This window comes from Sarcophilus harrisii, chromosome 1, assembly GCF_902635505.1.
Source record: "Sarcophilus harrisii chromosome 1, mSarHar1.11, whole genome shotgun sequence".
In the NCBI taxonomy this organism is placed as follows: Eukaryota; Metazoa; Chordata; class Mammalia; order Dasyuromorphia; family Dasyuridae; genus Sarcophilus; species Sarcophilus harrisii.
Window position 1 is genome coordinate 200,319,826 of NC_045426.1, and position 14,809 is coordinate 200,334,634.

Genomic DNA, 14,809 nt, shown 5'->3' on the forward strand with positions numbered 1-14,809 from the left:
TTCCATAAGATTCATAGACCATAACTTATTCATCCATTCTCCAATTGATGGGCATCTATTTAATAGTTTCCAGTTTCTAGCCACTACAAAAAGGGCTGCCACAAACATTTCTGCACATGTGGGTTCCTTTCTATTCTTTAATATCTCTTTGGAATATAATCCCCGTAAAAACACCTCTGGGGAAAAGGGTATGCATAGTTTGATAACTTTTTGAGCATAGTTTCAAATCGTTCTCCAGAATGATTGGATCCGTTCACAGCTCCATCAACAATGTATCAGTGTTCCAGTTTTCCCACATCCCCTCCAACATTAGTCACAATCTTTTCCTGTCATCTTAGCCAATCTGAGAGTTGTGTAGTGATATCTCAGAGCTATCTTAATTTGCATTTCTCTGATCAATAGTGATTTGGAACACTTTTTCATATGACTATAAATAGCTTCAGTTTCTTCATCTGAAAATTGTTTATATCCTTTGACCATTATCAACTGGAGAATGGCTTGAATTCTTATAAATTCAAGGCAATTCTTTATATGTTTTTAAAATGGGGCCTTTATCAGAACCTTTGAATGTAAAAATGTTTTCCTAGTTTATTGCTTCCCTTCTATAGATTATTTTTCAATAGGAAAACATTTAATGATAAATCTTCATCTTTCTTGGCCTCTCTATAACATTTTATATTGTCAAGTATTCAGTACTCTCTTTTATCTTTTGTTTCCATGAAACTGCTCTGTCCTTTTTCTCCTCTTATTTGTCTAATTGCTTTCCCCTCTCAATTTCTTTGATGTATCTTCACCCAGTATTCCCCAGGGCTCTATCTTGTATCTTCTTCTGTTCATTTTCTATACCATTTTGACTGGTGATCTAATCAGCTCTCATGATTTCAAAGATCAAGTTGTATTATATTAATGACTCTTACGTGTACTTATTTAACTGTCACCTCTTTTGATCTCCAATTTCATAGCTTCAACAGCCTACTGGACAGCATAAACTTCATGTCTCCTGGACATTTTAAACTTATGTCCAAAACTGAACTCATTATTCTCCACTGCCAAACTCTTACCATATTTGAATTTCCATATTTGAATTAATTTGAATTAATTTTGAGGGTATCCTTATTCTTTCTAGTCACCCAGACTTATGACTTACATGTCAAATTTGACTCTTTGCTCTTGCTCTCACTGACCCCAAATTAATCTGTTAACAAGTGTCTTGTGTATAGTGACACTGGCTTCTTTTTTGTTCCTTAAATAAGACACTCTGTCTCCTAATTCTGCATATTCACTGGCTCGCCTTCTTGTCTGGAATTCTCTTCTTCCTCATCTCTAACTTCATCTTTCTTAGATTCTTTCAAATTTCTTCAATCCCCATGTAAAATCTTATCATTTGTAAGAACCCTTTCCTAATATTCCTCAACTCTAATACCTTCCCTCTTTTAATTATCTCCAATTTAACCTGTGTATGTCTTGTGTGTATATAGTTGTTGACATGTTGTACCTCATATTAATACCTTCCCTCTTTTAATTATCTCCAATTTAACCTGTGTATGTCTTGTGTGTATATAGTTGTTGACATGTTGTACCTCATATTAGACTGTGAACTCCTGGGGAACTGGGACTATCTTTTGCCTTTATTTGTATACCCTGAACCTTATACAGTGCTTGACACATAATAGGCTTTTAATCAAGTCTTAATGACTATTTAGATGTTTTGTATTTATTTATATGCTTCTTGAGAATAAAAAAAGTTTCATTTTTATCTTTGTACCTGTTCATAGCCTAATTAACAGAAATTACCTAAAAGAACAAACATACCTGACTTTTAAAAATTCCTTTAAAATTTTCATTATAAAGTGATTTTAAGTATTTCCTTTTATTGTTGGATCTGCCCTCTTCTTCCTCCCCAAGACTGAAAGATACAATAATGGAAAGTGGCAACAAATCAACATGGAGCTCTTATTTCCCTTCCCCTTTTGCCCCCATTGACCATTACTTTCACTGTGAATTATGTTATTCATCTTACAAATATTTAACATTATAGAAGGAAAGGGGTTTCAAGAGTTTTTCAATTCTAGTTGCTATGTTAATCAGGCTCTATTTATTCAACAACAGCATTAAGAATTTAAAAGTTCACCATTATTTCTGTGTGAATAGCTTTGGCAAATAACAAATATAAGACATAAAATCCTGAATGTTTCTTGTTTATGAGTAATATGATATTCACAGACTGAACTCATTATTAACCAGGGCCTGAATAGGTATTCTAAAATCTATCAATTCTCTAATAGTAGTAGTCTTAGAAACTTCACATCTGCCACAGTATTAATTACTTTGTAAAGTGTTAGCTTTCTCACTGGCAGTAGAGAAGCTGCTAGAATGATTAATGATTCTGAATGACATACAAAGGAATAAAAGTGAATATTGCCCAGAGGATTGATAGATTGCCTTCTGTCTCATAGCAGAGCAAATTGAAAGACCATAGTGGTATAACAATTGTATCTTCAAGATCATAGAGAGTATTTGGAAGAAATATATGAAAGTAAACTATAGAAAACATGAAATTTGGATGGTTTTCCCTGAAGGCATTTTGATAGGATATAGTGGAAGTGGTGGTGGTGGTGATAGTGTTGATAGATAGTGATGAAATCCAATTTTCCAAAATAGCTTGGAACTAGTTGATTGTAATCTATCTATCTATCTATCTGTCTATGGTAATTCTTGGTACTGTCAGTTAGATTTTGAAAGAAACAGACTTTTGTTCTCTTTCCCCAAATAGTGCAATTTTCTGTCTCATTTTAGAGTTTCATTAAAATGTAAACATTTATAATTTTTGAAATACTAATGATAAAACCTCAAAATAGAAGTATGACTGAACTTTCGTAGTTGATCATTCAAGGCTTCTTTAGATTGAGAATGATTTAGGTTAGACTTTTTTTATTTTCACTATAGCTTTATCATGATCTTCCAGGGATATATATTTTAAAGAGACTTGTCCTCATTGATTTTGGGGGAGTGAGTAAGTATGCTGTTGTTTACTTAGGGAAAGAGATCTGTGCTTTCTGTGTACTTTATTTGAAATCAAGTGTCCAAGTCATCTGTGGTTTAGTCTGATCATTTTTTGCTATTTCTGCTTTGTTATCAATAGAATTATTTAATTAGTAACATTCCTCAAACTTTGAAGAATGATCTCAAAAAAAAGCAGCATTAAAAATTAATTTTTACTCCCTACTTTGTGATTCCTGATATATTTATTATAATTATGAGACTATTTTAAGATTGTTACACTAAGATTATTATGTTTATTATAGTAAATGATAATTTAAAAATAACTGATGTTCTGATCTTTTGTCATACTCATGCTGATATTACTTTAAAAGTTATGGACTTACTGTTTTTCTATTAGAAATTTCATGTCTTTGAGAGAAGCAGAATTGCAAAGATATCTGGAAATAATTTACTATTGATGATATTCAAAATTTATCACCCAAATAATTAATGTGTATTTTTTTATTTTTCTTCAATACATGTAAAATAAATTTTAGCTTCTTCTAAAAAAATTGAATTCCAAATTCTATCTCTCTCCCTTTTCTGTTCCCTAAGATGGTGAGAAGTCTGATGTAAGTTATATATTGTTTGTATTATTTTTATTTTTCCCTTCAATAGTATTTTATTTTTTGAAATACACATAGATAGTTTCAAAAATTCATTTTTGTAAAATTTTGTGTTCCAGTTTTTTCTCTGCTCCTCCCTCACCTCCTCCTTCCCCCAAAACGGGAAGCAAATTGATATAGAATCTATAGTGGTTCTCAAACTTTTGTTTTCAGTATCTTTATCCTATTAAAATTATTGAGGATCTTTCCAAAGTGTTTTTGTTTATCTGGGTTATATTTATAGACATTTACCATATTGGAAATAAAAACTATTTTTGAATTTGTAGACCCTCTAAAAGGGTTTCAGAGATCCCCAGGATTCTCTACACCATACTTTGAGAACCACTGATATAAATTAAACATGTACAATCTTTTAAAACTTATTTTCATTTTTGTCATGTTATGCAAGAAAAATCAAACTAAAAGAAAAAAAAAACATGAGAAAAACCTAAGAAACAAATAAAGATGAAAAAACTATGCTTTGATCCACATGCAGTATCCACTGATCTCCCTAGATGTGCTTGGCATTTTCCATCCCAAGTCTAGTGGAATGGAAAATACTATGTTTTGACCCATGTGCAGTCTCCATGGTTCTCTCTCTGGATGCAGATAGCATTTTCCTCACCAAGTCTATTAGAATTGTCTCAAATCACTACATTGCTGGTAAGAGCCAATTACATCATAGTTGATCATCATATAATTTTGCTTTTACTGTATACAAACTTCTCTTAGTTTAATTCACTTCACTCAACACTGGTTATTGTAAGCCTTTTCAGGTTTTTCTGAAATCAGCCTGCTTACCATTTCTTATAGAACTATAAGATTCTATTACATTCATATGCCATAATTTATCCAGCTGTTCCCCAACTGATGGAACGTTCCAGTTCCTTGTTACTACAAAAACAATGACCATAAACACATGAGGTCCTTTTCTCTCTTTGGGATAACTTTTGGATCAAAGGGTATGCATAATTTTAGACCCCATTAGGCATAGTTCCAAATTGATTTTCAGAATGATTGGATCATTTTACAGCTCTACTAAGAATGCATTAGTGTTGAAGTTTCTGAAAAAACTGGAACATTTATCAGTATTTTTTCTGTTATCTTAGCCAATATGAGAGGTGTGATGAATATCTCACAGTAATCTTTATTTGTATTTCTTTAATGAACAGTGATTTAGAATATTTTTCAAGTGAGTATAAATGGATTTAATTTCTTCATCTGAAAATTATCTATTCATAGTTTTTGACCATTTATCAATTGTGGAATAACTTTTATTATTATGAATTAGCATAAGTTCTCTGTATATTTTAAAATTGAGGGCTTTATTAGAAAAGTTGACTGTAAATACTGATTCTCAGTTTTCTCCTTCCATTCTAATCCTGGCTGCATTGGTTTTGCAATTTAAATTTAATATAATAAAAATTATCCATTTTGTATTTCACAATATTCTGTAATTCTTCTTTCATCATAAGTTTCTCCCTTTTCCACAGATCTGATAGGTAGATTATCCCTTGTTCTCCTAATTTGTTTATAAAATTACCCTTTATGTCTACATCATAAACCCATTTTGACTTAAACCTGGTATATGTTGTGAAATGTTGGTCAATGCCTAGTTTCTGCCAAGCTATTTTTCAGTTTTCCCAACAATTTTTGTCAAATAGTGTATTTTTATTCCAGAAACTGGAGTCTTTAGATTTATCAAATAGTAGATTAATGTAGTCATAGATATAAATTTTTTTAATTATAGGTTTTTATTAACAGAACATACACATGGATAATTTTTACAACATTGTCCCTTGCACTCACTTCTGTTCCAACTTTTCCCTTCCCTCCCTCCACCTTCTTCCCTAGATGGCAGGCAGTCTTATGCATGTGAAGCATGTTAAAATATATCCTAGATACAATATATGTGTGCAGATTCATACAATTCTCTTGTTGCACAAAAAAATTGGATTCAGAAGGTAAAAATCTGGGAAGAAAAACAAAAATGCAAGTAGTCCACATTCATTTCCCACACAACTCCACCAACAATGCATCATTATCCCAGTTTTCCCACATCCCCTCCAGCATTCATCACTATCTTTTTCTGTCATCTTAGCCAATCTGAGAGGTGTATAGTGGTATCTGAGAGTTGTCTTAATTTGCATTTCTCTGATCAATAGTTATATGGAACACCCTTTCATATGAATAGAAATAGTTTTAATTTCATCATCTGAAAATTGTCTGTTCATATCCTTTGACCATTTATCAACTGGAGAATGACTTGATTTCTTATAAGTTAGAGTCAATTTATATATTTTGGAAATGAGGCCTTTGTTTGCATTAGTTTTGTTTATATAAAAACTTTTTAATTTGAAATAATCAAAATTTTCTATTTTGTGATCAATAATGATCTCTAGTTTTCATTGGTCATGAATTCCTTCCGCTTCCACAAGTCTGAGAAGAAAACTATCCTATATTCCTCTAATTTATTTATAATCTTGTTCTTTATGCCTAAATCATGAACCCATTTTGACCTTATCTTGGTGTACGGTATTGAGGGTCCATGCCTAGTTTCTGTTATGCTAGTTTCCAGTTTTCCCAGTAGTTTTTATCAAATAGTGAATTCTTATCCCAAAAGTTGGGATTTAGAGAAATGCAAATTAAGGCAACTCTGAGATACCACTACACACCTGTCAGATTGGCTAAGATGACAGGAAAAAATAATGATGAATGTTGGAGGGTATGTGGGAAAACTGAGACACTGATGCATTGTTGGTTGAGTTGTCAATGAATCCAACCATTCTGGAGAGCAATCTGGAATTATGCCCCAAAAGTTATCAATCTGTGCATAACCTTTGATCCAGCAGTGTTACTACTAGGCTTATATCCCAAAGAGATACTAAAGAAGGAAAAGGGACCTATATGTGCCAAAATGTTTGTGGCAGCCCTTTCTGTGGTGGCTAGAAACTGGAAAATGAATGGATTCCCATCAATTGGATAATGGTTGGGTAAATGAATGTTATGGAATATTATTGTTGTGTAAGAAATGATCAAAAAGATGAATACAAAAAGATTTGAAGATATTTACATGAACTCATGCTGCATGAAATGAGTAGAACCAAGAGATCATTATACACTTCAACAATAATAATTCAGTTCCAACTGATCAATGATGGACAGAATCAGCGACAACCAGAGAAGGAACACTGGGAAATGAGTGTGAACTGTTCGCATTTTTGTTTTTCTTCTCAGATTTTTACCTTCTGAATTCAATTCTTCCTATGCAACAAGAGAACTGTTCGGTTCTGCACACATATATTGTATCTAGGATATACTGTGACCTATTTAACATGTATAGGACTGCTTGCCATCTAGGGGAGGGGGTGGAGGGAGAGAGGGAAAAAATCAGAACAGAAGTGAGAGCAAGGGATAATGTTGTAAATCATTACCCTGGCATGGGTTCTGTCAATAAAAAGTTATTATAATAAAAAAAAAAGTTGGGATCTTTGGGTTTGTCAAACATTAGATTGCTATAGTTATTGACTATTTTGTCCTGTGAACCTAACCTATTCTACTGATCAACTAATCTATTTCTTAGCCAATACCAAATGATTTTGGTGACTGCTGCTTTATAATATAGTTTTAGCTCAGGTTCAGCTAGGCCACCTTCATTTGATTTTTTTTCATAATTTCCCTTGAAATTCTTGACTTTTTTTCCCTTCTAGATGAATTTTGTTTTCATTTTTTCTAGGTCACTAAAATAGTTTCTTGAGAGTATTGTCATCTTTATTATATTTGCTCGGCCTATCTAAGAACACTTAATATTTTTTCCAATTATTTAAATCTGACTTTATTTGTGTGGAAAGTGTTTTGTAATTTTGCTCATATCATTCCTGACTTTCCTTTGATAGATAGATTTCCAAATATTTGTACTAACAACAATTATTCTGAATGGAATTTCTTTTTGTATCTCTTGCTGTTGGATTTTGTTGGTAATGTATAATAATGCTGAGGATTTATGTGCATTTATTTTGTGTCCTACAACTTTACTAAAGTTATGAATTATATATAATAGCCTTTTTAGTAGAATCTCTATGGTTCTCTAAATATACCATCATATCATCTGCAAAGAGTGATAATTTGGTTTCCTCATTACCTACTCTAATTCCTTTAATCTCTTTCTCAACTCTTATTGCCAAAACTAGCATTTCTAATACAATATTGAATAGTAATAGTGGATAACTTGTTTCACTCCTGATCTTATGGGAATGGTTCCAGTTTATCCCCATTACATATGATGTTTACTGATGGTTTTAAATAGATGCTCCTTACTATTTAAAGGAAAAATCTATTTATTGCTATATTCTCAAGTGTTTTTATTAGGAATGGATGTTGGATTTTATCAAATGCATCTATTGAGATGGTCATATGGTTTTTGTTAATTTGGTTATTAATATAGTCAATTATGCTAATAGTTTTTCTAATATTGAACCAGCCCTGCATTCCTGGTATAAATCCTACTTGGTCATAGTGTACTATCCTGCAGATGACTTTCTATAATCTTTTTGCTAATATTTTATTTAAGATTTTAGCAACCCTTAGCATCAATATTCATTAGAGAAATTGGTCTATAATTTTCTTTCTCTGTTTTCAGCCTACCTGGTTTAGGTATCAGTACCATGTCTGTATCATAAAAGGAATTTGGCAGGACTCCTTTAATCCTTAATTTTTCAAATAGTTTACATAGAATTGGAGTTAATTGTTCTTTAAATACTTGGTAGAATTCACATGTAAATCCATCTGGTCTTGGGGATTTTTTGTTAGAGAGTTAGTTAATAGTTTGTTCTATTTCTTTTTCTAAAATGGGAGTATTTAGACTATTTACTTCTTCCTCTGTTAATCTGGGAAAGCTATATTTTTGAAGGTATTCTTCCATTTCATTTAAGTTATCGAATTTATTGGCGTAAAGTTAGGCAAAGTAACTCCTAATTATTGCTCTAATTTCCTCTTCATTAGTGGCAAGTTCTCCCTTTTCACATTTAAGACTAACAATTTGATTTTTCTCTTTCTTTTTTAAAATCAGATTTACTAAGGGTTTATCTATTTTGTTGCTTTTTTCATAAAACCAACTCTTAGTTTTATTTTTTAATTCAATAGGTTTTTTTTTACTTTCAATTTTATTAATCTCTCCTTTTATTTTTTAGAATTTCAAGTTTAGTGTTTGACTGGGGCCATTTTAACTTGTTCCTTTTCTAACTTTTTAAGTTGCAAGCCCAATTCATTGACCTTCTCTTTCTCTATTTTATGCAAGTAGGCCTCTAGAGATATAAAATTTGCCCTTTTCACTGCTTTGGCTGCATCCCACACATTTTGGTATGACGTCTTATTATTGTCATTTTTTGGGTGAAGTTATTGATTATGTCTACTCATAGACATTATTATTTTGTATGCCTAACATATTCCCCTGATTCACTACTCAATCCTAGGCAGTACCAAATGATTTTAATGACCATTGCTTTATATAGTACAGCTAGGTTACTTTCCTTTGCAATTTTTCCATTAATTATTTTGATATTCTTGACCTTTTCTTTTTCCAGATGAAGTTTGTTATTATTTTTCCTAGTTATTAAAGTAAATTATATTGGTATGGCACCAATAAGTAGATTTAGATAGAATTTCATTTTTATAATATTATCTCTGCCAACCCATGAAGAAATGATATTTTTCCAATTGTTTAGACAACTATATTTGTGTGAAAAAGTTTTTGTTATTTTGTTTATATAGTTCCTAAGTTTGTCTTGGCAAATAGACTCCCAAATGTTTTTTCTTGTCTACAGTTATTTTAAATGAAATCTCTCCATCTCTTACTGCAGGTCTTTATTGGTAATATATAGAAATGCTAATGATTTAGGTAGGTTTGTTTTATATCCTGCAATTTTGCTAAAGTCATTGATTGCTTGTAGGAGTTTTTAGATGATTCTCTAGGATTCTTTAAATATTCCATCATATCATCTAGAAAGAGTGATAGTTTTGTTTCCTCATGATTTATTCTAATTCCTTCAATGTCTTTTTCTTTCCTTATTGCTAAAACTAATACTTCTAGTACAATAGTAAATAATAGTGATGATAATGTGCAACCTTATTTCATCCCTACTCTTATAAGGAATGCTTCTATCTTCTCCACATTTATGTACAATGTTTGCTGATGGTTTTGGATAAATGCTACTTATCACTGTTAAGAAAAGTCCATTTATTCCTATGCCCTCTAGTATTTTAAATAGGAATGTGTATTGTATTTTCCTCAAATTCCTTTTCTTCATTTATTGAGATAATCATATGATTTCTATTAGTGTTGTTATTGATCTGGTAAATTATGCTGTAGTTTCCCTTATATTGAGCCAGCTCTACATTCCTGGTATAGATCTACTCTGTCATAGTGTATTATCTTGGTGACAAGTACTTTGATTTCTTTGCTAATATTTTATTTAAGATTTTTTGATAAACATTCCTTAGGGAAATTGGATTTTGGAAATCTATAATTTTCCCCTACCCTCTTTTAGTTCTTTCTGGTTTAGGCAAGAGCACTTTAGCATTGTCATAAAGGGAATTTGACAGGAATTCTTCATGATTTTTAAAGTTCGGTAGAATTCACTTGTAAATCTATCTGATCCTGCAGATTTTGTTCAAATTTTGTTCAAACATTTTTGTACATGTGGATCTCTTTCCCTCCCATAAGATCTCTTTGGGATATATCCCAAATGTTTGTGGTAGCCCTCTTTGTAGTGTCAAGAAACTGAAACTGAGTGGATGCCCATCAGTTGGAGAATGGCTGAATAAATTGTGGTATATGAATGTTATGGAATATTATTAATCTGTAAGAAATGATCAGAAGGGTGATTTCAGGGAGGCCTGGAGAGACTTACATGAACTGATGTTAAGTGAAATGGGAAGAACCAAGAGATCATTGTACACGGCAACAACAAGATTACACAATGATTAATTATGATGGATGTGGCTCTTTTCAACAATGAGATGATTCAAACCAGTTCTAATTGTTCAGTGATGAAGAGAATCAGTGACACCTGGAAAGAGAACATTGGGAAATGAGTGTGGACCACAACACAGCATTTCCATTTTTTCTGTTGTTATTAGCTTGCATTTTTGTTTTCCCTATCAGATCCGGTTTTCTTTGTGCAACAAGATAACTGTATAAATATGTATGCATATATTGGATTCAACATATACTTTAACATATTTAACATGTATTGAACTACCTGCCATCTGGGTCGGGGTGAGGGGAAGGACAGGAAAAGTTGGAATAGAAGGTTTCGCAAGGGTCAATGTTGAAAAATTACCCATGCATATCTTTTGTAAATAAAAAAAAAACTATAAATAAAAAAAGATATAAGCCCAGTAGAAACTGTGCTGGATCAAAGGGTATGCACAGTTTCATAGCCCATTGGACATAGTTCCAAATTGCTCTCCAGAATGGTTGGATCCATATGTAGAGGGCTGAAACTCCAAAAAAGTATGCTTGAATCAGACAACTGAGCACTTAAGGCCAATTACCTATGCAATGTGAGATAATTGCTCTATTACCATATATTTGGATGATGGCTCTTCTCACCTTTGGGGCTTGCTGAATGTTTGATAGGCAAGGATTGGAGAAGGAGGGAGAGAGTCAGAGTCACTTGGTGGCAGGATGAGGAGGAGAGAGGCTGGAGATTCTGGACTCCAGGATTCAGGATACATCTTTGGCAAGTCATGTGGCAGCTTGCCTGCCTCCTTCACTTCTCCCCTAAAGACTTAAGACTTTAATTTATCCTGACTCAGGCTGACCCCAAGGCCCTCCATGGAACTATCCCTTATTTAATATTTGGCAGCTAACATGGACCAAAGACTCTAATTTTACTGAAGAAGTCCCTATGACCAGGAAATAGGGTGAGTATTAAAAGAGACAAAGAGGGAACTTACCTTGTTAAGAACAAAACTAGTAACTTTCATTTTCTAGCTGAAATGGGGCAGATATTAGGAAAAGATTCTCCCCCACCCCCACCTCCACCCCTACCCCCATCCCAAGGGAGCACTATAGAAAGTACACTTAGACTAATAAAGAGGCAAGGTTTGCTTGTAACTTGGAAGCAGATTGGTGGATTCTTGGAAACATTAGAATGCACGTCCCTTTGGTTCTTCAAGGAAGAAGAAATAGTCAGATAATTGGAAACTAGTAGGAGATCAACTATGTGAATATTACAATGATAAAGGTTCTGATTCAATTTCTAAGGAAGTTTCTATATATACAACATAATACAAAGGGCCTTAAAGAATCCCTCAAGTTCTAGAAAAAAAGAAAAGCTCTAAGGAGAATAGCCAGATAAGGAAGTATGAGGAGAGAGAGGAAGATAAGGGGAAGAGTAATAGAAATATTGCCAAAAGGCATGGGGAGTTAAGTGAACTTAAAGAATGTGATTCTTACTCTCATAGCTCAGCTTCAACTCTGCCTACACCTGAGCAGGCTCTTGACCCTCCCCTATAAACTTTACCTTCCTGGGTGGAGGGAAGAGGAGGAGTGGGAGAGGCAGTGACATTACCAGCACCACCCCTCCTCCCCATGACTCAATTGGAAAAGGCACTACTTAAAGCCAAAGAGGAAGGGCAGAATACAGCTGATTGTAGAATAGAAATGTATCCTGAGATTGAACAGCTTAACTCTTCAGGTCAAGAAAGGAGAAGATATATTCCTTTTAATTTAGAAATAAAGATCTGAAAAAGGCTTGCACTCTTTACTGGTCTATATCATCTTATGTTAAGATGTTATTACAGAATCGGGCTTATGAAATGTTTACCCCTAGTGACTGGAACTCTATAGCAAGGACATGCTAAGAACCTGGACAAAACTTGTTGTGGCTTTCTGAATACAGTGAAATCTGTAGGATACAAGCCCAACAAAATAGGCAAACTGGAGTTAATACTTGGATCACCTGTGACCAACTAACAGGTATAGGTTCTTATGCAGATGCTTCAGCACAGATTAATTACCCCATGCTATCAAAGCTTGGGGTTTTATCCCAGGTAAACAGGACAGAGGAGAGGCCTTCACAAAAATAGCATGAGGGCCAAATGAATCCTTTGCTGATTTTGAGGGACATCTGCAGACAGCTGTCATATGAACTATTGGTGAAAATGCAGCAACAGAAATTATGATAAGGCACCTTGCTAAAGAAACTGCTAATGAGATTTGTAAAAGAATTATACTAGGACTACACAAGGATTGTCCTTCAGAGGAGATCATAAGATGCTATGCCACAGTGGGCACAAATACCTTTTATACCCGGGCTGTGATGCAGAGTTCCCAGGATCTGGACATGGGAACACAGGGTCCCTTTTGGCAAGGGACTTTCAGAGAGACTTGTTAATGCTTTCAAGGTGGTAAAGTAGGGCACTTGAGAGCTCAATGTTGGCATAAAGACAGAGTGAGAAAACAGGGTGGAAGAACAAGACAAAACCCTACATCCAAAATGCGACAGAGGCTTCCATTGGGCATCAGAATGTAGATTGATTCAGGGAAATGGGATGGGAGCCCAGCCCTGGGCCCAAAGCAAAAAATACTTGGGGCATGATAGCAGCTGATTCTACATCCAGAGAGTCTTTAGAAGTTCAGTACTCAGACATGACCAATCAGCCAAGAAGCAATCTGATGGGAGAAAGGGATTACATAATCAATCAGCCAGGAAGCAACCTGGTGGGAGAAAGGGATTACAATTGAGGAGAATAGAGTTGTATGCAGCTGGGAGTACTGAGATATCTCCTGGAGAGGTGAAATCTGTTCCTCTCCAGCCTATGGATTCTTTGCCTCCAGGTACAGTAAGCTTGACCATTTCACCTCCTAAGAGTACTTACAAAACAGTGTTCATCCATACATTGATGTGGGAAACTGGGGATGTGTAGATAATATCCCAGTCTCTAATACAGGTAGACAATGTGTGACTTATCAATCAGAAGAAGTAGTAGCATCAGATTTACTCATACAGACTCCTAATAAACAATCTGGTGATAGTTGCCCAAATTCTGACTCCAAGCAACAGAATCTAGGAATATTCTGGATTGCAGATGTGACAACTGACCAACCTATGCTCACTCTATGTGAATGGCATACCATTAGAAGTACTGGTAGACACAGGTGCAGATTGTACAGTCATTAGAGGTGCCAACTTGCACAGTCATGGACAAAGATTAAGGCACACACTTATATGGAAGGGACCAGATAAGTTAACTGCTTGGGGTTCTCGCCTCCCTGAGAAGTCATGGAGGGCGTGATCACTTGTGGTCTAAAACAAAAGAAAGCAGGAGATGTAGAGAGCTGAAACTCCAAAAAGGTATGCTTGAATCAGACAAATGAGCACTTAATGCTAATTAGTATATATTTGGATGATGACTCTTCTCACCCTTGGTGCTTGCTGAATGTTTGGTGATGAGATAATCATAGGCCAGGATTGGAGGGTGAGGGAGAGAGTCAGAGTCACTTGGTGACAGGACAAGGAGGAAAGAGGCTGGAGACTCTGGATTCCAGAATTCAGGATACATCTATTCTCTACAGATAGAGAAAGAATCAGATGAGGGCCAATGAGCCATATTCACCTTGTCCATTGAAGAGAGATGGACCAGACCTTTGAAACAAAAGAGGAGACCTAAGAAACATTGGGTGTTTCCATCGCTGATTATGCTCATCTCTGAAAGAGCATGGTAGTTATGGCAATTGACTCATGGACATCAAAAATTGTTAATGAGACTGATGCATTTCAAAACCTTCAGGAGTCATTGGAATCCCTGAGACATGAAGATTGTCGTAGGACTTGATAACCCTCAGGAATCATTGGATTCCTAGGACTTCAAAATCTGAAGGAATCATTGGATTCCATAACACATAAGACTATGGCAGGGCTTCAAAAACTTCCAGGAATCTCATTGGATTCCCTGATATGTGAAGCAATGGACAATAGGTTAGTTTTGGACTATCTCTAGGCTGCTGAAGGAAGCGTATGTGTGATTGTTATTTACAACCCTCCTTCTAGGATTTCTGGAAATCTTTTACAATACCATGTTGATTCATATTTTTTGTTATATCACTACTTGCATGTACAATTCATGTTTATTACACCTCATTGAGTCTGCACCTG